The sequence below is a fragment of the Mustelus asterias genome, chromosome 23 (genome assembly GCF_964213995.1).
Source record: "Mustelus asterias chromosome 23, sMusAst1.hap1.1, whole genome shotgun sequence".
Taxonomy (NCBI): Eukaryota; Metazoa; Chordata; class Chondrichthyes; order Carcharhiniformes; family Triakidae; genus Mustelus; species Mustelus asterias.
In genome coordinates this window covers 67,020,894-67,044,427 of record NC_135823.1, presented here as the reverse complement: position 1 = coordinate 67,044,427, position 23,534 = coordinate 67,020,894, and the positions used below count along the sequence as shown (strand labels likewise).

General features: G+C 45.0%; 1 protein-coding gene across 14 annotated transcripts in view; it reads left to right on the top strand.

Annotated features, from left to right (window-relative positions):
• mrtfba (myocardin related transcription factor Ba) overlaps positions 1–23,534 on the top strand; it is a 297,785-nt gene that overhangs the window by 18,808 nt on the left and 255,443 nt on the right. For 10 of the 14 annotated variants that reach the window (XM_078240865.1, XM_078240867.1, XM_078240861.1 and 7 more), the window contains one exon: positions 312–353. The exons of the other annotated variants lie outside the window; for them this stretch is intronic. The gene's annotated coding sequence lies outside the window, so the exon portion shown is untranslated. The remainder of the gene's footprint in view (positions 1–311; positions 354–23,534) is intronic. 14 annotated transcript variants of the gene reach the window in all.

Sequence of the window (23,534 nt, the reverse complement as noted above, 5' to 3'; positions counted from 1 at the left end):
AGGGTGTTTTGCCTGTCTGGGGAATCTGAAACTAGGGGCCACGGTCTGAATAAGGGGTTCACATTTTGGGGCTGGGATGAGAAGTATCTAGATGCTTGCCCTTTTTGTTGCATTGTCTACGTTTCCTCTGACTCAATGTGGCAGAATAATACAAGTCTGTTTTTGCACACCTTTGAAAACCTTCTGATGGAAAGGATGGAGAAGTCACTGTTACTAACCGAGAACTGTTTCAATGCGTTTATGCTATGGAATTTGCCATTGTTTGCATTCCTGTCACCATTTATGAATTTCTTTTTCTGCTTAACACCTAGATAAAAAGGAAGGAGGTTTAGGACGGGAATTCCAGAATCTCGGTATGTGTTTCGGAGAGGAGTAGATCTGGTTTGTTTCCTGAAATCCAGAATGCTGGGTTGTGCGTGCACAAGTAAATGATTCAGATGTGAAATGGGCAATTGTTGCAGCAATGATGTCTGACCGTTTAGGCATCACCTACCATCTTAATGTAGCAACTACAATACCAGATGTGTCTCTATAGCAAGCTAATAAAGTGCTCCTCTTATTTGAAGCTTGTTTATAAAAATGCACATTTTGCTATTTTGATCAGATAAATTTTGAATGCCTTGACTTTCCAAAATGTCCTCACCGGCCCAGTGAGTGAGATAAAACATTGAACTTTGGCCCCTCTTGTGAAAAAGTTGGACACCCCGGTGATAGAAGATCAGCCATGATCTTATTAAATGTCAGAGCAGGCTTAAAGGTCTGCATAGCCTCCTGCTGCTCCTGTTTCGTATTTTCACATATCCCTGAGTGTGCCTGGAGACTGTTTGCTGATGTCTTTCTGGGAGGTCAGCGGGACCAACATTAAAGTAATGAGGGAGAAGATTGAGATTGGCTGGATTTGTGTGTGATGCGTGCTTGAAAATACTGATGTAATCTTCTTGAGAATTGCTATGGGGAAAGTTAATTATTTTACAATCTGGAGTAACTTTGATTCTATTTTAAAAAAGGTTACAATCTGGGCAGTTTTACTGATACGAAGCAAAGTGAACTGAGGGGTTTGGGGTGATTTCACGCATTCAGATTTTATTTTAATATTGAGAAAATGTAAAGTTTAAAGTTCATTTATTAGTGTCACAAGTAGGCTTGCATTAACACTGCAATGAAGTTACTGTGAAAATCCCCTAGTCGCCACACTCCAGCGCCTGTTCGGGTACACTGAGGGAGAGTTTAGCACGACCAATGCACCTAATCAGCACGTCTTTTGGACTGTGGGAGGAAACCCGTGCAGACATGGAGAAGGTGCAGACTCCGCACAGGCAGTGACCCAAGCCAGGAACTGAACCTGGGTCCCTGTGCTGTGAGGCAGCAGTGCTAACCACTGTGTTGCCCAACACAAGGACTTTAGCCCTTTACTATGACACAGTCCAGGTTCATTTTATTTATTAGTGTCGCAAGTAGGCTTGCATGAACACTGCAATGAAGTTGCTGTGAAAATCGACAGAAGTCCAAGCAAGACGAATGAAGAAATAATGAACATTTTTGAGCAGTTTTTCCTGCACATGATCACATTAAAAGATTTGAAAGCATTTACTCTGAAGTGTAGAAATTGTTTATGCACACAGTCTAGATGGAACCAAATATGAATTTTAAAAGCCTGTGACTTGGAGGGGAAAAAGAGTGTTGAGGGGTTCTGTAACTTTGAGGTCGCCATAAGGGGTTAGGGGTAGGATCAGCCTGATGCCCCTCAGTTACAGGAGCCAATGAAGGTGAGGGACAAGCCGGGACAGTATATTGCAGATTGTGCTGGGGGATGGGCGAGCGGGGTGGGGAAGAGCATAGATTCGAGAAGTGGTGACCATAAGTATATCCTTAAAATAGAACAAGATAAAAATAAATAGTTACATCAGAGAATAGGATTGTCGATCAATGCCCAGGATTGCAAAAAAGGTGTGGGAACCACACCTTAAGTCTTAGACATTAGACAGTTAAGAACTATTGAGAGGGAAAATGTTTGGTGCACAAGAAGAAGCAGCTTCTTGGATGTCGTCTTTGAAAAAGAGGCACAAGCGTGGTGGACTTCAGTTGTGCCTTTGTCCTGTCTGGACCACCGTTGTGTGTTTGTCATGCCTGGACACATCCCCTGCCGGCTCCTCCCCTTGTCACCTAGTATAAAGGTGGCTGTTTCCTCCCCCTTGTTCAGTTCGGGTCGGTTATCTGTTGGGATGTGCTCCTGGTTCTGTAATGAATAAAAGCCTACAGTTGAATTGGCACACAAGTAGTCTTTTGCCTAATTGATAGCGCATCATTGTTCCACTGGAGCAAGCTGAGAGGGAGTGTTTGGAGGCAGCAGTGCTGGTGAGAGATTAATTGAATTGTTTATTTATTTAATTAGTCAGCTTGTGTGTGTTTTTTTTTGGCCTTTACTTTTGCAGTACTATTTTAAGTTTAAAGTGAAAGCTGGAAGTGGGCTGCTAAGGAGTCTGGGAAGGGTTTTTTAAGCACGCGAAGTATAAAAGGTAGGCTGCAGTATACAGCGGGCAGCGTCGGGAGCGGGCAGTGGAGTGAGTGGGAAGCAGAGTGTGAGCTGTAAGGCTTTGGCTCATAGGGCTTGTGGGAAGCAGAGTGTGAGCTATAAGGCTTTGGCTCACAGGGCTTAGGCAGAAAGGGCGAGCAGGGATGAGTTTAATTCATTTTGGCTGTTTCTACCTGGTACTGGCAAGGTATCTAGAGGGGATGGGTGTGCAGGCAGTGCTATGTTCCTCTTGCACTATGTTTGAGGTGAGGGACGACGACAGTGTCCCTGCTGATTACACCTGTGGGAAGTGCACCCATCTGCAGCTCCTCCAAAACCGTGTTAGGGAGCTGGAGTTGGATGAACTTAGGATCATTAGGGACGCAGAGGTGGCCATAGACAGAAGCTTTAGGAATACAGTTACTCCGAGGAATGAAAACAGATGGGTGACGGTGAGAGGGGCTGGGAGGAAGCAGTCCGTGCAGGGATCCCCGGTGGTCGTTCCCCTTAGCAACAAGTATTCCGCTTTGGATACGGTTGAGGGGGATGACATACCAGTGGTGAGCCGCAGTGAGAGGATCTCCAGCACTGTGTCCGTCTCTGTGGCTCGGGAGGGTAAGGGGCAGAGCAGGAGGGCAATAGTTATTGGGGACTCGTTAGTTAGAGGGATAGATAGGAGGTTCTGTGGCAGCAAAAGAGACTCACGGATGGTATGTTGCCTACAGGATGCCAAGGTCCGTGACGTCTCAGACCGTGTTTTCCGGATTCTGAAGGGGAAGGGGAAACAGTCACAAGTCGTGGTACACATTGGTACCAATGACATAGGTAAGAGAAGGGACGGGGATTTAAAGCAGGAATTTCTGGAGCTGGGCTGGAAGCTGAGAGCCAAGACAAAACATGTGGTCATCTCTGGTACGTTGCCGGTGCCACGTGATAGCGAGTTGAGGAACAGGGAGAGAGTGCAGTTAAACATGTGGTTGCAGGGATGGTGTAGGAGGGAGGGTTTCAGATACGTGGATAATTGGAACACATTCTGGGGAAGGTGGGACCTGTACAAACAGGACGGGGTGCACCTGAACCAGAGGGGCACCAATATCCTAGGAGGGAAATTTGTTACGGCTCTTCAGGGGGGTTTAAACTAATTTGTCAGGGGAGTGGGAAAAGGAGTTGTAGTCCAGAAGTCAGTGAGGGTGGTGAGGTATTGGGGAAGGTATCAGGGTCAAGGGTGGGTACCGGTAGACGGGAAGGTGGGTTGAAGTGTGTCTACTTCAATGCAAGGAGCATCCGGAACAAGGTAGATGAACTTGGGGCGTGGATTGGTACTTGGGACTACGATGTTGTGGCCATTACGGAGACGTGGGTAGAACAAGGACAGGAATGGTTGTTGGACGTTCCGGGGTATAGATGTTTCACTAAGTGTAGGGAAGCTGGTAAAAGAGGTGGAGGAGTGGCATTGTTAATCAAGGATAGTTTAACGGCTGCGGAAAGGCACTTCGAGGGGGATCTGCACACTGAGGTAATATGGGCTGAGGTTAGAAATAGGAAAGGAGCGGTCACGTTGTTAGGAGTTTACTATAGGCCCCCAAATAGTAATAGAGATGTGGAGGAAGAAATTGCTAAGCAGATTATGGATATGTGAGGGGGTCACAGGGTAGTTGTCATGGGGGACTTCAACTTTCCAAATATTGATTGGAACCTTTGTAGGTCAAATAGTTCGGATGGGGCAGTTTTTGTGCAGTGTGTGCAGGAGGGTTTCCTGACACAATATGTGGATAGGCCGACGAGGTGAGGCCACATTGGATTTGGTACTGGGAAATAAACCGGGCCAAGTGTTAGATTTGGTTGTGGGAGAGCACTTTGGAGATAGTGACCACAATTCGGTGTCTTTTGTTATTGCAATGGAGAGGGATAGGGCCATACGGCAGGGCAAGGTTTACAATTGGGGGAGAGGTAATTATGATGCGATTAGGCAAGAATTAGGGGGCATAAGTTGGGAACAGAAACTGTCAGAGAAAGGAACTAATGAAAAGTGGAACTTTTTCAAGGAACAAATACTGGATGTCCTTGATAGGTATGTCCCTGTCAGGCAGGGAGGAAATGGCCGAGTGAGGGAACCATGGTTCACGAAAGAGGTGGAATGTCTTGTGAAAAGGAAGAGGGAAGCTTATGTAGGGATGAGGAAACAAGGTTCAGATGGCTCGATTGAGGGTTACAAGTTAGCAAGGAACGAGCTGAAAAAGGGGCTTAGGAGAGCTAGGAGGGGACACGAGAAGTCCTTGGCGGGTCGGATCAAGGAAAACCCCAAGGCTTTTTACTCTTATGTGAGGAATAAAAGAATGACCAGGGTGAGGTTAGGGCCGGTCAAGGACAGTAGTGGGAACTTGTGTATGGAGTCAGTAGAGATAGGCGAGGTGATGAATGAATACTTTTCTTCAGTGTTCACCAAGGAGAGGGGCCATGTTTTTGAGGAAGAGAAGGTGTTGCAGGCTAATAGGCTGGAGGAAATAGATGTTCGGAGGGAGGATGTCCTGGCAGTTTTGAATAAACTGAAGGTCGATAAGTCCCCTGGGCCTGATGAAATGTATCCTAGGATTCTTTGGGAGGCAAGGGATGAGATTGCAGAGCCTTTGGCTTTGACCTTTGGGTCCTCGCTGTCCACGGGGATGGTAGTCATGATGTGGAGATGCCGGCGTTGGACGGGGTAAACACAGTAAGAAGTTTAACAACATCAGGCTCGTGTGGAAAGGCACTTCGAGGGGGATCTGCACACTGCACGATGAGGCGGAGGGTTGTTGTAGGACTTTAACCTGGTGTTGTTAAACTTCTCACGGGGATGGTGCCAGAGGACTGGAGAATGGCGAATGTTGTTCCTCTGTTTAAGAAAGGGAATAGAAATGACCCTGGTAATTATAGACCGGTTAGTCTTACTTCGGTGGTTGGTAAATTGATGGAAAAGGTCCTTGGAGATGGGATTTACGACCATTTAGAAAGATGCGGATTAATCCGGGATAGTCAGCACGGATTCGCGAAGGGCAAGTCGTGCCCCACAAATTTGATAGAATTTTTTGAGGAGGTAACTAAGTGTGTTGATGAAGGTAGGGCAGTTGATGTCATATACATGGATTTTAGTAAGGCGTTTGATAAGGTCCCCCATGGTCGGCTTATGATGAAACTGAGGAGGTGTGGGATAGAGGGAAAGTTGGCCGATTGGATAGGTAACTGGCTGTCTGATCGAAGACACGGTGGTGGTGGATGGAAAACTTTCGGATTGGAGGCAGGTTGCTAGTGGAGTGCCGCAGGGATCAGTGCTTGGTCCTCTGCTCTTTGTGATTTTTATTAATGACTTAGAGGAGGGGGCTGAAGGGTGGATCAGTAAATTTGCTGATGACACCAAGATTGGTGGAGTAGTGGATGAGGTGGAGGGCTGTTGTAGGCTGCAAAGAGACATAGATAGGATGCAAAGCTGGGCTGAAAAATGGTAAATGGAGTTTAACCCTGATAAATGTGAGGTGATTCATTTTGGTAGGACTAATTTAAATGTGGATTACAGGGTCAAAGGTAGGGTTCTGAAGACTGTGGAGGAACAGAGAGATCTTGGGGTTCATATCCACAGATCTCTAAAGGTTGCCACTCAAGTGGATAGAGCTGTGAAGAAGGCCTATAGTGTGTTAGCTTTTATTAACAGGGGGTTGGAGTTTAAGAGCCGTGGGGTTATGCTGCAACTGTACAGGACCTTGGTGAGACCACATTTGGAATATTGTGTGCAGTTCTGGTCACCTCACTATAAGAAGGATGTGGAAGCGCTGGAAAGAGTGCAGCGGAGATTTACCAGGATGCTGCCTGGTTTGGAGGGTAGGTCTTATGAGGAAAGGTTGAGGGAGCTAGGGCTGTTCTCTCTGGAGCGGAGGAGGCTGAGGAGAGACTTAATAGAGGTTTATAAAATGATGAAGGGGATAGATAGAGTGAACGTTCACAGACTATTTCCTCGGGTGGATGGAGCTATAACAAGGGGGCATAACTATAGGGTTCGTGGTGGGAGATACAGGAAGGATATCAGAGGTAGGTTCTTTATCAGAGAATGATTGGGGTGTGGAATGGACTGCCTGCAGTGATAGTGGAGTCAGACACTTTAGGAACATTTAAGCGGTTATTGGATAGGCACATGGAGCACACCAGGATGATAGGGAGTGTGATAGCTTGATCTTGGTTTCAGATAAAGCTCGGCACAACATCGTGGGCCGAAGGGCCTGTTCTGTGCTGTACTGTTCTATGTTCTATGTTCTATCAACAAGTTCAATTGATACAAGACCAAAATATGTAATTAGGCCAAGAATGTTAAAGGGAGGCGCTGGCCTGGTGGTATTATCGCTGGACTATTAATCCAGAAACTCAGCTAATGTTCGAATCCCGCCACAACAGATGGTGGAATTTGAATTCAATTTTAAAATATCTGGAATTAAGATTCTACTGATGACCATGAAACCAGTGTCGATTGTCGGAAAAATCCATCTGGTTCACTAATATCCTTCAGGGAAGGAAATCTGCCGTCCTTACTGTGGTGAACCATTGTTGGTTACCACCAGGAGTGCTGAGCCATGGTTTGGCCAGCACTATGAGTCTGTAGATATGTTACTGTTGGGGTTAGGGTTGGGCTGTTCTACCTGGTAATATAGTCCTATGGTACACTCCAGTTGGCTCCGCCTTCCGGGAGAGGTATAAAAGGTCACTGCTCTGCCTGGTGACCCTTTAGTCTGGGATTGTATATTGTATATAGTGACTCCATTATTGTTAGTAATAAAAGCCTTTATTTCCCGGGTACATCCAGCCTCCCGTGTGATTTATCGCGCATCACTTACCCGGTCTGGCCTACATGTGACTCGATGTGGAGATGCCGGCGTTGGACTGGGGTGGCTTTTGCTACCAAATAAACCTGTTGGACTTTAACCTGGTGTTGTTAAACTTCTTACTACATGTGACTCCCAGAGCCACAGCAATGTGGTTGACTCTCAACTGTCCTCTCGAGGGCAACTAGGAATGGGCAATAAATGCTGGCCCAGCCAGCGACGTCCATGTCCCACAAATGAATAAAGTCACGTGGTGAAGAAAGATGAAGTGTGGAGACATGAAAGGTAAAAGTTTGTAGCTGCTGTTGATTTTAGAAACTGCATCTTTTTAAAGAATTGAAATCAATCCTCCACCACCATGTATTGTCCTTCGTATATGAAACATGAAGATTCAAGATGCAATGATTCAACTGCTGTCCTTCAAGAAGAGTTGTGTGAACAAGCTGTTAGTCAGAAGAAAGTTCAGAAACGTTGATGGTGGCTGCTTCCTTACAGGAACAGGCATGCTGAATCGAAAGTGCAAAAGATGCAGAATGCAAGCCGCAATGAGGAACAGAAGTTCTTTAATTGGCAGGCAGCTTTTGGAGGTGGGCCTTTTGCCATTAAAGGCATGAAAAATAAATAAGCAGAAATATAATTTCATCACCAGGAAAATGGTTACACATGCGCTTCTGAAAATGGTCGTGATGTGAGGTTGCTGCTGGATATGGATGCAGCCATTAAATTTAACCTTATTTCTCCCTTCCTCCACAAACACTGCTGAGTTTTCCCAGAGTTTTCTGTTTCTATTTCAGATCTCCAGCATCTGGAGTACTTTGCTTTTTGTATCTCTGTTGCATATCACATCTGAGATCCACTGGCAAGCATTCCTTATTCTCCAGAATCTTAAAACCTAATTTTAAATAGTAAATATTGACAGCTGTGCTGTGGCATTGCTGGGAGTTCAATCTCTCACTGCAAGTATCCAGACCTGCTTTAGCTTCTCTGGGAAACAGGACAGTTAAAATTCCAGCCAGGAAGGAGCCACACAATATAAACAAAGTGGTGGCTGCAGTCTAAATGTGCACTTAAAATTATTTTGCATTGCAACAAAGGGCAGTATATGTGCACAGAAACATACTGTATTTAATGTATTGATTTGTATTTATTGCTTGAGTTGAGGTTATCTTGAAGATATATGCATCTGGACCTGCTCTACTGAACATGGCATCAGTAGGAGGCATGCTGCAAAAATATAACCTAACTATACCGTTTTATAAAATACAATCTTGTACGTAATACTTGTAAGTATTTACAAGTCTATATTAATTAAAATTGTGCAAACTTTCGAGCATTGGAACTTTAGTAATAGGAACAGGAGGACGCCACTTGCTACTAATATGAAGTTTGTAAGATTATGATTTTAGGACTGTCATTTTAATTTAGGGTAAAATGATGGACTGAGGGGGTCCTGAGTTCTGCCCGACAAACTTGGGTGGCTTGTTTGTTGAAGGTTCATAGGGGCGCTGGGTTATTTTTAGTTTAAAGTTTATTTATTCATTACAAGTAAGGCTTACATTAACACTGCAATGAAGTTAGGGGAAGAAGATGCAAGATATTCGCACATGCAAACAATGACTCGAGTAGCTGTGTTGTTAGTTTCCAAAATCCCAGGGGTGTGTTAGGAATTTCATATTTCTGTAAATGCTAATACTTCAAACTGGTTAGCTAATTCTAAAATAGAATAAAGTTGCACATTGAGGGTAGCTAATGAGCTGTTCTATATGGATGCATGGCCCGTGAACTTCATGTTACCATGGAAATAGACTTTGAGGGAAGAATCATAGAATCCCTACAGTACAGAAGGAGGCCATTAGGTCCATCGAGTCAGTACCAACCACAATCCCATCCAGACTCCATTCCCACAACCCTCATTTACCTGCTAATCCCCCTGACACTAGGGTCAATCTAGCGTGGCCAATCATCCTAACCCACATATCTTTGGACTGTGGGAGGAAACCGGAGCACCTGGAGGAAACCCACACAGACACGGGGAGAACGTGCAAACTCCACACAGATAGGGACCCAAGGCTGGAATTGAACTCGGGTCCCTGGCACTGTGAGGCAGCAGTGCTAACCACTGTGCCACCCACAAGAGTTCATAAGAAGTCACTGTAGGATTGGGTTTCACATTTTCCTAATACCGTTGTACCTCACAGAGGCAGTCTGCAAGAATTCCAAGAGAGAGTACCAAGAAATGGAGGGAGCAACTCTCTGGGGTTCACCATGCCAGAATACGAGAGAAAGTTTGTGCTTGGATTGAAGAGACTAAGGTCATCAGGCTTTAAATGAAGCTGGAAGATTCACCTAGCTTTGATTAGAGGGAGAGGTCTCCAGGGCAGCCCACATTGTGACATACATGACTTGAAAAGTAGCTAAAATCACTAGAAAATGAAGGGTCCATTTAAGACACGGTGTAACACATAACGCTGATAGGAATTTTTTGGTGTGTTTTAAATGTTAAAAGGGGGATCTTTTCTGTAGTTTGGAGTATAATCTGCCTTCAGAAATAGTGTTTAGTCAATGTTGATTTTAATTTTTGTGTCACAGTAAAGGTCTTGAAACTTGAAATTTTGTTGTGTAATCCTTTGAAATATTTGCTGGAATTTCAAATTTATTTTTAAAGTTTTCTCCCTCTATGGAGATCATGATACATTCATTTTAACTTCTGACACAGTGGTTGGGACTGCTGCCTCACAGCACCAGGGGCCCGGGTTCGATTCCAGCCTTGGGTCACTGTCTGTGTGGAGTTTGCACGTTCTCCCCATTTCTGCGTGGGTTTCCTCCGGGTGCTCCGGTTTCCTCCCACAGTCCAAAGATATGCAGGTTAGGTGGATCGTCTGTGCTAAATTGCCCCTTAGTGTCCAAAGATGTGCAGGTTAAGGAGATTCGTGGTATAATTGTGTGGGGTTACGGGGATAGGGCAGGGTACGATGTTCTGTCGGAGAGTTGGTGCAGACTTGATGGGCTGAATGGCCGCCTCCTGCACTGTAAAGATTCTATAATATAAAAATTACACTCTTTTATTAAAGCAAGACTGATAATTCCAGAATAGTTTCTTAAAAAATTTAAAATGGCTTCCCTCATAATGAAAAGACAGTAGACAATTTTTTTAGTTGTGTTAGCTACTCAGCCTTTTAAGACTTAACCTGCCTTTTGTGTGTATTTTATGAACATTATATTCCTTGTACTAGTACTGTTATTTTCCCATCTGCTTGTTGCCTTGACAACTAAAATTAGTCATCACTTAGATCTACCTTCCTCCTCACTTCTCACTTTTCATAGCATGTTCAGGGTTATTTATGGATACAAGTACCTCGTAAAGTGAAGCTGAAAGACTAAGGGAGGAATTTTCCCATTTTGAGACTGTGTGGTGGTAGGCAGCTCCCGTGGTGCCTGTCCTGCCAACCAGAATGGTGGGATTCTGCACTTGGAAACTTAGGGCGGGGGGGGAAGGAAGCTAAAGGTGAGAATGGATCCAGTGGTCCAGAGAGCTTTTCTATAAATCCTCATTTGCAGCTGGAGGGGAAGGTGTCTGTGCCGTAGCTGGTGGCGTGAGCAGCGTTGCACCTTTCCTAGGCTGGAGTCTGAGGGCGACGCACTGGAGTTATGAGCCACTGTTTAAGTGGATAGCCCTTAGCCCCCAGCAACTATCCCTGCAGACTTCCTGGCACCTTGGAGATTGCAGGCACCTGGGAGTGGCTGACGATGGAGGAGTCGTGGCAACTCTCGGAACCGTGCACAAACGTGCAGGATGTGGTTTTGATGGACACACACCAACTGCACGTTAACAGAATTGCAACCCTTGTGGTTGCTGAACACCAAGGGCTGCTAGCAGGAGGCCTGTATAGCCACATGGATGCAGTCTATTGCTCTCGGGACCCCAGAGATGGCTTCGAAGCCCGAGAATCTCTGAACCTGAATGTCCTTGTCCAGAGTAAAGTTCATATACTGATGGGGCCCCCCTGTAAGGGGCATTGATCACCACCTGATGACACCAATGTGTTGCTGATTCCGAAATGTGGCACGCATCCCCAGTTGCTCCTTGGAAAGACCCAGAGGCAAAGAAAGTGAGTGCTGCCATCACCTTCAGGACCGCTGGCGAAGGAAGCTTCCAAACCCACATGGCGTTGTATATTCTCACAACATGCTGCATATGTGGTGGACCGGATCACTGGACAATCACAGCCTTGCCCTACACTGCCTCTCACTCATTTGTAGAAAGGAGACTCACGGACGATAGACCTTTGGTGTTGCCAGTTGTCTCCGCAGTCTGAGCCTCTGCTCCTCAGCCTCCTGTTGATGCTCGTGCACCTCCTGGCCTTGTCTCACATGCAGTGCCTCTTGCTGAAGCTACGGCGCAGACACCTTTCCCTCCTTCACCACCTTCTTCGAATGAAGATTTATAGAAAAGCTCCCTGGATCCATTCTCACTTTTAGCTCCTCTCTGAAAAGAGATTGAAGACCAGAATGGATCAAGGGTGCTGAGTGCAAAGGTGTGAACGAGAGACGTATGGGTGAAGTTGGGCAGCTAAACATTTGCACCTTGTATCTATTATTCCTTACCCCTGGGACTCTAGCACACATCGAGGTTAGCAGCAATTCATTCCACTGATGTGTCATTTGGAGCCCTGTGGGGGGTGAGAACGTGTGAATGGCCTCATTGAACCACTGTGGCTCTGACCTCCACTCACTGGCATATCTATCAGCACTCGTTTACTCATGCTGAGTGAATGGAACCAGTTTGACCATTGATGAATGGCCTTGATTGTTAACCCGTGACTCCCCTACACTGACGGGATGGCTGAGTTGATCTCGCTGTTCCACCTTCACTATAGCCTTCACTCTCCAACCCTGCATTCCTGCCTTCCACTTAGCCTCACTACAAATTTGGAAAAGCTATGTAGTTGTGCCTATCTATCACTTTAAAGATGCAATTTTGTTTTTTTTTAAAGTTTATTTATCAGTGTCACAAGTAGGCTTACATTAACACTGCAATGAAGTTACTGTGAAAATCCCCTAGTCACCACACTCCGGCGCCTGTTCGGGTACACTGAGGGAGAATTTAGCACAGCCAATGCACCTAACCAGCACGTCTTTGGACTGTGGGAAGAAACCGGAGCACCCGGAGGAAACTCACGCAGGCACGGGGAGAACGCACAGACGGCCACGGAAGCCGGGAATCGAACCTGGGTCCCTGGTGCTGTGAGGGCAGCAGTGCTAACCACTGTGCCACCATGTCGCCCACCTGGCTTGCTGTTGCAAGTCCTGTGCAATTGACCTGTAGCCTGTGCACTATAGCGGCACCAACAAATCAGTACGCATTCCAAGAAGGAGCCCCATTGTTCAGCTTAGCAGTCGTCCCACACTTCTGACTGTGAAGTTCACGCAACTCGTGGACTGCCTGACAACTGTGACTCCTTTCCATTTGCAGCAGGAATGTCTGCATTTTGTGACTCCTATCTGCCTGCCTCTGAATTTAAATGGGAGCCTTGACATAGTTCCCTTTTCCAAAGAGAACTATGGAGAACAGTAACTTTCACAAATCACTGCAGCCCCGACCTGATCAATGTTCATGCAAACCTTCCCTAATGTGCCACACTAACCGGCCCCACCCCACACTCTGCAATCTGTGTTCATCCCCTGCTAGTGCTTGTACTATCCATTTGACCTCCTTGTTTGTCTGTGTTTCTTGCAGCCTTGTCAGGATGCAGCTTCCCTCCCCTTGGTCTTACCTCCACCTTCCAGTGTTCAACTCCTTGCCTCTCTGCCTGCCATCATGAGCCCTTGTCCTTCCCCCACCTCCTCCTTGCACATTGCCCATTTATTCATCGTGATGGTAAGGATGTGAAGGCTTTGGAGAGGGTACAGAAAAGATTTACCAGAATGTTGCCTGGTATGGAGGGCATTAGCTACGAGGAGAGGTTGGAGAAACTTGCTTTGTTCTCACTGGAGTGACGGAGGTTGAGGGGAGACCTGATGGAAGTCTACAAGATTATGAAAGGCATGGACAGAGTGGATAGTCAGAAGCTTTTTCCCAGGTTGGAAGAGTCAATTACTAGGGGGCACAGGTTTAAGGTGCGAGGGGCAAGGTTTAAAGGAGATGTACACGGCAGATGTTTTACACGGGGGTGGTGGGTGCCTGGAACCCGTTGCCGGAGGAGGTAGTGGAGGCAGATACGGTAGTGACTTTTAAGGGGTGTCTTGGCAAACACACGATTAGGATGGGAATAGAGGGATACGGTCCCCGGAAGGATAGGGGGTTTTAGTTCAGTCGGACAGCATGGTTGGTGCAGGCTTGGAGGGCTGAAGGGCTTGTTCCTGGGCTGTAATTTTCTTTGTTCTCTTGATCATATCACCTTGCTCTCCAGCCCCAGTTGAACTTTGACCTTTGTTGCGGTGGCTCATTGCGTAACAGCACAGTGCTGTCCAGATAGCCACTGCTGTGTGGCATCAGGGGCATGGAGGGAGAGGGAGACCCTGTATTCCCCAACCCCAGGTACAGTACTGAATAGTGATGCTGACGTGGAAGGGTTGATGGGTCCAGCAGCATGGTGCTGTCCATAAAGACCAGCTCGGCATGGCCATGGAGGGCAGGAACCGGTCTGCCCTGGCAGAATGGTGTTCAGGCTATTAGCAGTGTAGCACTATGGCTGCTAGCCTTTGCTGCACTCACATCAAGGTCCCTGGCGAACTGAGGGCCACCTTGTGCACACTACTCTACATTATTCGGGTTTGATGCTGACGTGATTCCTGCTCAGTAAGAAGTCTCACAACACCAGGTTAAAGTCCAACAGGTTTATTTGGTAGCAAATACCATAAGCTTTCGGAGCGCTGCTCCTTCGTCAGATGGGGTGGATATCTGCTCTCAAACAGTGCACAGACACAGAAATCAAGTTACAGAACACTAATTAGAATGTAAATCTCTACAGCCAGCTAGGTCTTAAAGGTACAGACAATGTGGGTGGAGGGAGCAGACTTCTTACTGTGCTTACCCCAGTCCAACGCCGGCATCTCCACATCGTGATTCCTGCTGCCATAACACGAGATTGGAAGGCCTGATGGCATGTTGATGGTCAGCTGTTTTAATAAGCATTCGCGGGATGCGAATGGCATTCACGCCACCTGCCAGTGGGATGACTAACCCACCATTGGATGAATTGCAATGTGATTTTACGTCAGTGGGTTTCCAGCATTTTAGTTGCTGCCAGATTCTTCTCGCCATGGGCACGTTGGGAGAATTCTGCCCTAGATCTGTTTATAAAAAAAAACATAAATCAACCAAAATATTTGCTCTAAATCAAACAACATTTCAGTTCTGCACCTGAATCAAATTTTCTCTCCCTAATCTAAATCACTCCCGCACACTGCGGCCCATTTAGTATGAATTCCATCTGTAGATGTTAATTGCACCAAGCCTTGGCTGTTGACATGTTTTTGCATATGTGCAATCTGGATCTTACTGTGGCACTATAGATTTCTATGGTAACGTCTTCTGCATAAATTAGAGGGGGAGTTTTTGTAGATTCGCCTGAAGCTTTTTTCCCCAACTACCTTGCCATATGATGGCAATGTGATTGAAAAATCACGTGCAAGCCCCATTCGTCCAAGCAAAGTAATGTCAACCCAGCAATTCAGTAGTAGCATTGTGCATTTTAACTAAAATGGATGAAATGTTTGGCAGCCCAGGTTTCCCTGGCCATTATTGAAAACAATTCTGCCTAAAACAAGTTTAAACACGGAATTCACAATACCAATTCTACGCATACCTGATCAATACCAACATTAAAGAATGGTGGACAGAATTCTGCAGCATCTACCAATTAGAAAACAATTAACAAAAAAGTAGCCCAGCCTCCCATTCATTGACTCTGTCTACACTTCCCACTGCCTCGGAAAAGCCGCCAGCATAGTCAGGGACCCCAGGACATATACTCTTCCTTTGGGAAAAAGATACAAAAGTCTGAGAACATGTACATACCGACACAGAAAAAGCTTCTTCCCTACTGCCATCAGACTTTTGAAGGACCTACCATATATTAAGTTGATCTTTGCACTTTTTCCAATTTATCCTAAGCTAGTATTAGTTAGGGATAATATATTTGCACTTACCTTGACTGTTTCTCAAATTTGGTCCTGCTAATTTTATAAACTTACTGTCCAGTTGATAAGGTTTCAATCTCAAGGGTTGATTTTCTTTTTCTCCCCTAACCAATTTTGCTTGGTTCTCACTGGAGCAATGGGGATTGAGGGGGGACCTGATAAAAGGCTACAAGATTATGAGAGACATGGGTAGAGCTGCTACATAAACTGCCGAAATTAAACACCATCTTCTAAGAGCCTCTTCTCTAGCTTGCTTCCACTGGAATATCCTCTTTCTTGAATTGATTTTTATTTCCATGGCAACTGAAATTTTATTTTAGCCAATCTGTTTTCTGTTGTCAGATCTAATTGGAATCTGTCTCATCTTTTTAGTTTTACAGGCTGCCTTTGTTGTTGTAGATTTGATTTGATTTATTATCGTCACATGTATTGGGTTACAGTGAAAAGTATTTTTTCTTGCGCGCTATACAGACAACATACAGTACCTAGAGGAGAAGGAATGGAGAGGGCGCAGAATGTAGTGTTAAAGTCATAGCTAAGGTGTAGAGAAAGATCAACTTCATATATGGTAGATCCATTCAAAAGTCTGATGGCAGTAGGGAAGAAGCTGCTCTTGAGTCAATTGGTACATGTTTTCAGACTTTTGTATCTTTTTCCCGACAGAAGAAGGTGGAAGAGAGTATGTCTGGGCTGCGTGGGGTCCTTAATTATGCTGGCTGCTTTTCTGAGGCAGCAGAAAGTGTAGACAGAATCAATGGATGGGAGGCTGGTTTGTGTGATGGACTGGGCTACGTTCACGACCATTTGTAGTTTCTTGCAGTCTTGGGTAGAGCAGGAGCCATACCAAGCTGTGATGCAACCAGAAAGGATGCATTCTCTAGTGCATCTGTAAAAAAGAAATGGTGAGAGTCGTAGAGAACATGCCAAATTTCCTTATCCTCTTGAGAAAGTAGAGGCATTGGTGGGCTTTCTTAACTCTAGCATTGTCATGGAGGAACAGGACAGGTAGTTGGTGATCTGGACATCTTGAAACCTGAAGCTCTTGACCAGTTCCACTTCAGCATTTTTTTTTCTTTTCCGTGTTAACCTATTATTTGCTAATCTCCACTTTTGAGTCTCTCTCTCTAGTTCTGAACTCACTGTTACTTGCTAGTTCTGTCATTTTTCATCTGACACCCATTTGGTTCAGCTTTTTTTTTGCATCATACCAAAAACAAAGTCCAAATAGAATTTAAGTTCAAGAATTTGGACAACCATTCGTACTGTGATCAGATTAATCCTTCTCTTACAGTGGGAGAAATGTGTTTTTGAATCTAATCTTGGAATAGATGGTAGTCTGAAAATATACATTTTCAACGTTCTCGAGACAAGAGGATTAAATGACTTGGGAGGTAGTGTAGTTATTTGAAGAAGGATCTGAAGAAATTAGCAAGGGTGCAGAAAAAAATCACAGATGGGATGAAGAATTTCAGTTATATCGATAGATGTTGGGGCTGTTCTCCTTCAAGATAAGATGAGAGGAGATTTGATAGAGCTTTTCAAAATCATGAGTGACCTGGATAGAGGAGATGGGGAGAAACTGGTTCCCATTGGTGGAAAGATTGAGAACCAGGGGACCCCGATTTAAGACGATTGGCAAAAGAAGCAACGGTGAACTGCTGCCAGCCTCAATTGTGGCTTTCAAAAGAGAAATGGATTGTTATCTGAATAGGAAGTATCTGCACGGCTGTAGGGAATAGGTGAGGGAGTGGGACTTGGTGATTTGCTCTTGCAGAGAGCCAGCATAGACATGATGGGTCAAATGACCTCCATCTGTATCATTCTATGAATCTATTCAATAATTAGACATAAACATTGAGTCAAATTAAAAATAGAAACTCTTCCTATCATAGTTGGACAAGAAGAAAAGTAAATTGAATGAGTTTGGCTAATTCATACATTCCATTTGAAAATACAGTGTCGAAGACAACTAACAACTATTGCATCTTTTACTCCATTATCATTAGTAACAAGAACTTGCATTTGTGTAGTGCCTCATCCTCAGGGTGTCTGAATTGATTATTTTGGAAATGTCACTCGGTACCGATCAGAAACCCCAAGGTATGTTATGAAGCCCGACTAGACCCCATCAGTTTCTATTTTGGCATTGGTGTGAGGATAAGGTGTTTCACTCCAGGTGTGATTCTGTTGACACACGAGTAAGTTTTTATCAAAATCAATTTTATTTAACAGTACAGGTTAACTATAACAATTGAATTTGCTCAACTTTTACCAATTGAAATACTTAAACATGACAAGATACAATTCTTAACTGCTAATCTATCTCTATTAGTTCCAATTTAAGCAATATTCCTCTTATAGACTTAAACTCCTCAAAATCAGTTTGCCACACACAGGCTTGTGTGCTTGTATTTGGGCTGCCAGTTCTCAAACCTCCACAACACCTCTGGAGAGAGATAGAGACCAACCTATTTCTCCTAGCAGGTCTAAACAGCAGTCTCCAGAGAGAGAGAGAGAGAGACCTCCTTTTTTTTCGGAACTCTGTGGTAACTGCCTGCTTTTCCCTGTAAGCTTAGCTCCTCCCCTTAAGCACATGCCTCTGTCAGTCAATCTAATCAAAACCCTACTCTGAAACCCCAGGGGAAAAACCAAATAAACAAGAATGCATGAACTCTGATTTTAGTGAGAGAATTGTTTGTTTTAATCTATCATCAGCCTGTATTCTCAGCATGTGAGCTGCCTGTTTTTCAGACAAATTGGCACCGGGTAAAACAGAGCTGAATTTTAAACATACCCCTCACAAGAAACGTGATATGAATACATTCCTTAAAGACACAGTATCATGACGTCACTGATCTACAATAGCAGTGGTTCCCTGCCTGTAGGGGTACTGCAGGTGGTCTGTGGGGGAAAAAGATAATTGCATGTACCTCGTGTGTTTCAGAACCAATATGGTATTATTCACAATGGGATTGATTGGTCAAAATGTGGAACTCTTTGCCACAGGAGGCTGTGGAGGCCAGGTCATTGAGTGTCTTTAAGACAGAGATAGATAGGTTCTTGATTAATAAGGGGATCGGGTTATGGGGAAAAGGCATGAGAATGGGGATGAAAAAAAAAAATCAGCCATGATTGAATGGTGGAGCAGACTCGATGGGCCAAGTGACCATAAGCTCCTATGTCTTATGATCTTAGCACAGATGGGGCCCATATGATAAGCCAACACAGTGGGGTTATGTGTGAAATAGCATTGGCTCCGCTAGCAACATCCATTCACTGCAGCATCCATAGGGAGGCGTTAACTGCAAAGATAATGCCTGATTTTGTGACTGTTTTGGAGGAAATTGGTAAAACGGTTAATTTTATTAAAACCCCATCCACCGAATTTGCGAATATCTGCAGCTCTATGTGACGGGATGGGGCAGTGATCACCATCAACTGCTCCTGCATGTCGAGGTCTGCAGGCTTTCCCGAGGAAAGTCACTTGCACGTCTTTTCAAGTTGCATGATAAAATGAGAATTTTTTACTTGACTCCGAGTTTGAACTCCCGCAACGCTTCAGTGATTTTCAGTGGCCTGCCAAATTGGCATATGTGGCAAATATTTTCGATCACTTAAGTAGGGATCTCAGAACCAGTGATAATTTTTCATGTGCAGGCCAAAATAGAAGTGACGATCGAGAAAATAGAGACGTGGCCCAAATGACTTGAGCGGTCAAATTACGGCTGATTTGCGAAGCTCAGATTTTTGGCCAGGGCAGAAATGCAGCTTCTAAACAGAGAGCACCTGCAAAGTTTGACCACACAGCTAAGCGAATGCTTCCCTGTTCCTGACACACAGTTCAACTGGATTTGAAATCTCAAGCCTGATGATGGCTTCCTCGCAAACCTGACCTCGACAGAGCAAGACCGATTTCTGGAATTCTCCTGTAACAGTGCTTAAAGCCGGATTTTTCTCGGAACTAACTGACTGACGTTTGGCTTAATGTTGCTTTGGAATACCCAGAACTGTCTGACAAGGCAGTTCCCACAAACCTACCTTTTGCAAAAGTGGATTTCTCGGGCCTTTTTAAAAATTCATTCATGGGACATGGGTGTCACCGGCTGGCCAGCATTTATTGCCCATCCCTAGTTGCCCTTGAACTGAGTGGCTTGCTTAGGTCATTTCAGAGGGCAGTTGAGGGTCAACCACATTGCTGTGGCTCTGGAATCACATGTGGGGCAAGCCCAGGTAAGGAGGGCAGATTTCCTTCCCTGAAGGACATTTTCCGACAATCGACAATGGTTTCATGGTCATCAGTAGATACTTAATTCCAGATATTTTTTATTGAATTCAAATTCCACCATCTGCCGTGGCAGGATTCGAACCCGGGTTCCCAGGTGAGGTATCAGTACGCTATCCATTTAAGCCACTGGAAAATGGCACCGGCTGATGAGACTTCAAAAGACAACGTTGTACACTGGTACAACCCCTTGTGCATGTTGATTATCACCAGTTTTTGCAAGTTCTCATCCAACCTCAGCTGCTGATAGACATGACTGAGGTCCAGTTTAGTAGATTTTAAACCTTCTGGCTTAGAGTAGAGATCTTCAGTTCTGGATATGGGGCACCTGTCTATCTGTACTCCTCCTTGACAATTAATTTGTAATCCTCACAAATTCTCACTGTCTGGTTCCATTTCAAAGTGGGGACTATGGTTGCAGATCTTTTGGAGAATTGTACTGGCTTTATGGTACCTAAGTCTTGCCTCTTGAGCTTGACTTGCACCTTCTGATGAAAGGCATACTGGACGGGGCCGGAAAAATGTAGGTGTCACTTCCTGATCCAGATTTTAGCTTTAGCTCCCCTTATACACCCCAATTCATTTAGAAAACCTCGGAATATTTATAGAGTAGCTCCATCCCTCGGGTTTAATATTTCCACCCAGTTTAGCCATATTTGCTTTAATCAATTACAGCTCATTAAACAAGGTCTGTGACCCTTGATTACCAATACCCGCAGCTTTTCTGTCTGGTTCTGACTTGCCACTGTTACTGTTGCTGAACCTAAAGTCTGCAGTGTCTCTCCGATATATGTGGACAAAAATGGCACCTTAATCTTAATGTTTGGAGTACTTTTTGAAGATAAAATGCCTGTTTCCCCTATAACTGTGACCACTGCCACTGTATCAACTTCCATTTTGGGTGCTTTGCCATTTACCAGCAAAGTTATCTCCATTGGGGTCACTTTGCTTAGTTGGACCTGGTTTAGGGCGAATGACTCGGATCCCTTGTTGCGTTCCTCATCCAAATTGTTTAAGGGTTGTTACGCTAATAGTTGCTGTCTTTTATTTTGTACTGACTTGTACTCTGCGCCACATTTCTAAGTGAGCTTTTCTATTACACCTGAAGAGCGCACAACTCTTACATCAACAGACTTCTTTGTGAGTGGCCCTTACTGTTACACTTCTCTATCAGGTACTGTTGCATCCGCTCCTGGGCTGTTTTGCACTGCAGCCGTTTCCTGCCACAATTTACCTCGTTCGACGTGCCTTGCAAACCTCCAGCTCCACAGACCAATCTGCCCCTGAACATTTCTGCTAATGCTGGGCCGGATTCGCAGTGTTGTGCCAGTCCCCCAAGTCTTACCACAAAGCCTGAGACTGCCTCCCCGGCTCACGGCTTGCCGTATGAAATTTCTATCTCAGCATAATGATTGAGGGACAGGGGTTAATGATTTTTGACTAGCTCCACAAACTGGTCAAAAGCCTTTGTGTCTGGCGATGTTAATGTTCTCAATAAACTGGAAGTCTGTGGGCTTTCGTTTTGCTAATCTTCAACGATCGTTTCATTCACTCCGAAGAAATAACACAGCCTTTTTATGTACTGTCCCCAGTTGTCTACTTCAGGGTCAAATAGCTCGATTTCTTTTTCCAATCATTAGCATTGCTAAGTGCTTACTACATTACTGCTAAGTACCTTACTACTAATTACTCTTGATGCTCACGTCTCCTCCCCCTCTAGCTTTGATCCCCAATGACTTTGATATTTGCCTCATTGCCAATGTATAAGATCAAGGGTGACTCGATGTGGCTTGAATCAACAATAGGCTTTATTGCCAGGCTTTATTTTAGGGCGGCACGGTAGCACAGTGGTTAGAACTGCTGCTTCACAGCTCCAGGGACCTGGGTTCGAATCCCGGCTCAAGTCGCTGTCTGTGTTGAGTTTGCACATTCTCCCTGTGACTGCGTTGGTTTCCTCCGGGTGCTCCGGTTTCCTCTCACAGTCCAAAGATGTGCGGGCTAGGTTGATTGGCCATTCTAAATTGCCCCTTAGTGTCCCGGGATGCATAGGTTAGAAGGGTTAGTGGGTAAAATATGTAGGGATATGTGGATAGGGCCTGGGTGGGATTGTGTTTGGTGCAGACTCGATGGGCCGAATGGCCTCTTTCTGCACTATAGGATTCTATGATCTAAAGAATAATATACATGCAACAAGGTCAGAGTGACTGCTCTACTCGACTCCCTGGCTCCAACTGCGAGTCCCTCTTGACCCGTGGTATGTGCCCTCCTGTTGATTGGCTCAGCTTCCTGCCAGGACGTTCCATAGGGCCCTCGCCAATGACATGGCCCTCAGGAAATGACCCCTCCCTCCATACTATTATAATCAGCCTTCTCATCAGGTAAGGATTATCTGTTTCCACTGATAGGCCTACTGTAGGTAACTGTGCTGTGATGGGTGGCACAGTGGTTAGCACTGCTACCTCACAGTGCCAAGGACCCGGGTTCGATTCCTGGCATGGGTCACTGTCTGTGTGGAGTTTGCACATTCTTCCCATGTCTGCATGGGTTTCCTCCAGGTGACCCAGTTTTCTCCCACAGTCCAAAGATGTGTGGGCTTAGTGTCAGTGGGACTAGCTAGGGTAAGTACGTGGGGTTATGGGGATGGGGCCTGGGTGGGACTGTGGTCAGTGCAGACTCGATGGGCCGAATGGCCTCCTTCTGTAGGGATTCTAAGTATTTGTGAGTGTGCATCATAAACGATTAGAAATAGCTGCTTTTTTAATACCCGTTGATTATATAGGTTTGACTCCCGCCACCCGGAGGCTACGTAAAAACAAATGTTCAAAACAACTTGTGTATGTTGAGGTCCGCAAAGTTTTTGATACGGTCTAGTGGTCCGCATAAAGGAAAAGGTTGGAAACTGCTGTTCAATAGACATCGAGTCAACCTGTGGAAAGAAAGGTCGCAGGTTCAGCAAATAAATAATTTTATTGATGGTGTTGGTTGAGGATGGGATCTTTACCGGAATTCCCTGTACACTCAAAGTGGCAGGGGATCTTTTACATCCTGCTGAGCAGACAATCTTACTGGGAAAAGGCATCTCACCCTTGATATTGCACAGACATCACAGCCTAGTTTGCATACTCGAGCCCACGTTGGATTAAGGAGTCACAATCTTCTCATTCCGAGACTAGAGTGCTACCAACTGAGCCAAGCTGACCTTTAAACAGCAAGAGAAATAGAACAGTGCTGATACTTTATAGTGTGAGTTTGATGGTGCTGTTAGAAAAGTGTAAGGATTGTTGCTACCACTAAGAACAGAGAAGAATAATGTTCACTTACTGAGCAATGCATTCTTGAGGGCATGAAGCATGTTGAAGGAGTAGAATTGAGGAAAATGTTTTAAGGTAAGCCATTTTGAGGGCTGTTAAAATAGAACAGAAGTTTAAATATCTGCTCCTGGAGCACATTTTAATACGAGGGTTTTCCTAGGATTGAGATAAGAACCTAAAATTTTACACCTCTTCCACATCGGTATATTGCAGGATCTGTTGACTGTATAAAGAACAGTCTGAAAGGCCTAGATAGAGTGGACGTGGGAATGATGTTTCCATTAGTAGGCGAGACTAGGATTCGAGGGCACAGCCTCAGAATAAAGGGATGACCTGTTAGAACCGGGATGAGGAGGAATTTCGTCAACTAGAGGGTGGATCTGCGGAATTCATTGCCACAGAAGGCTGCAGAGCCCAGGTCATTGAGTGTATTTAAGACCGAA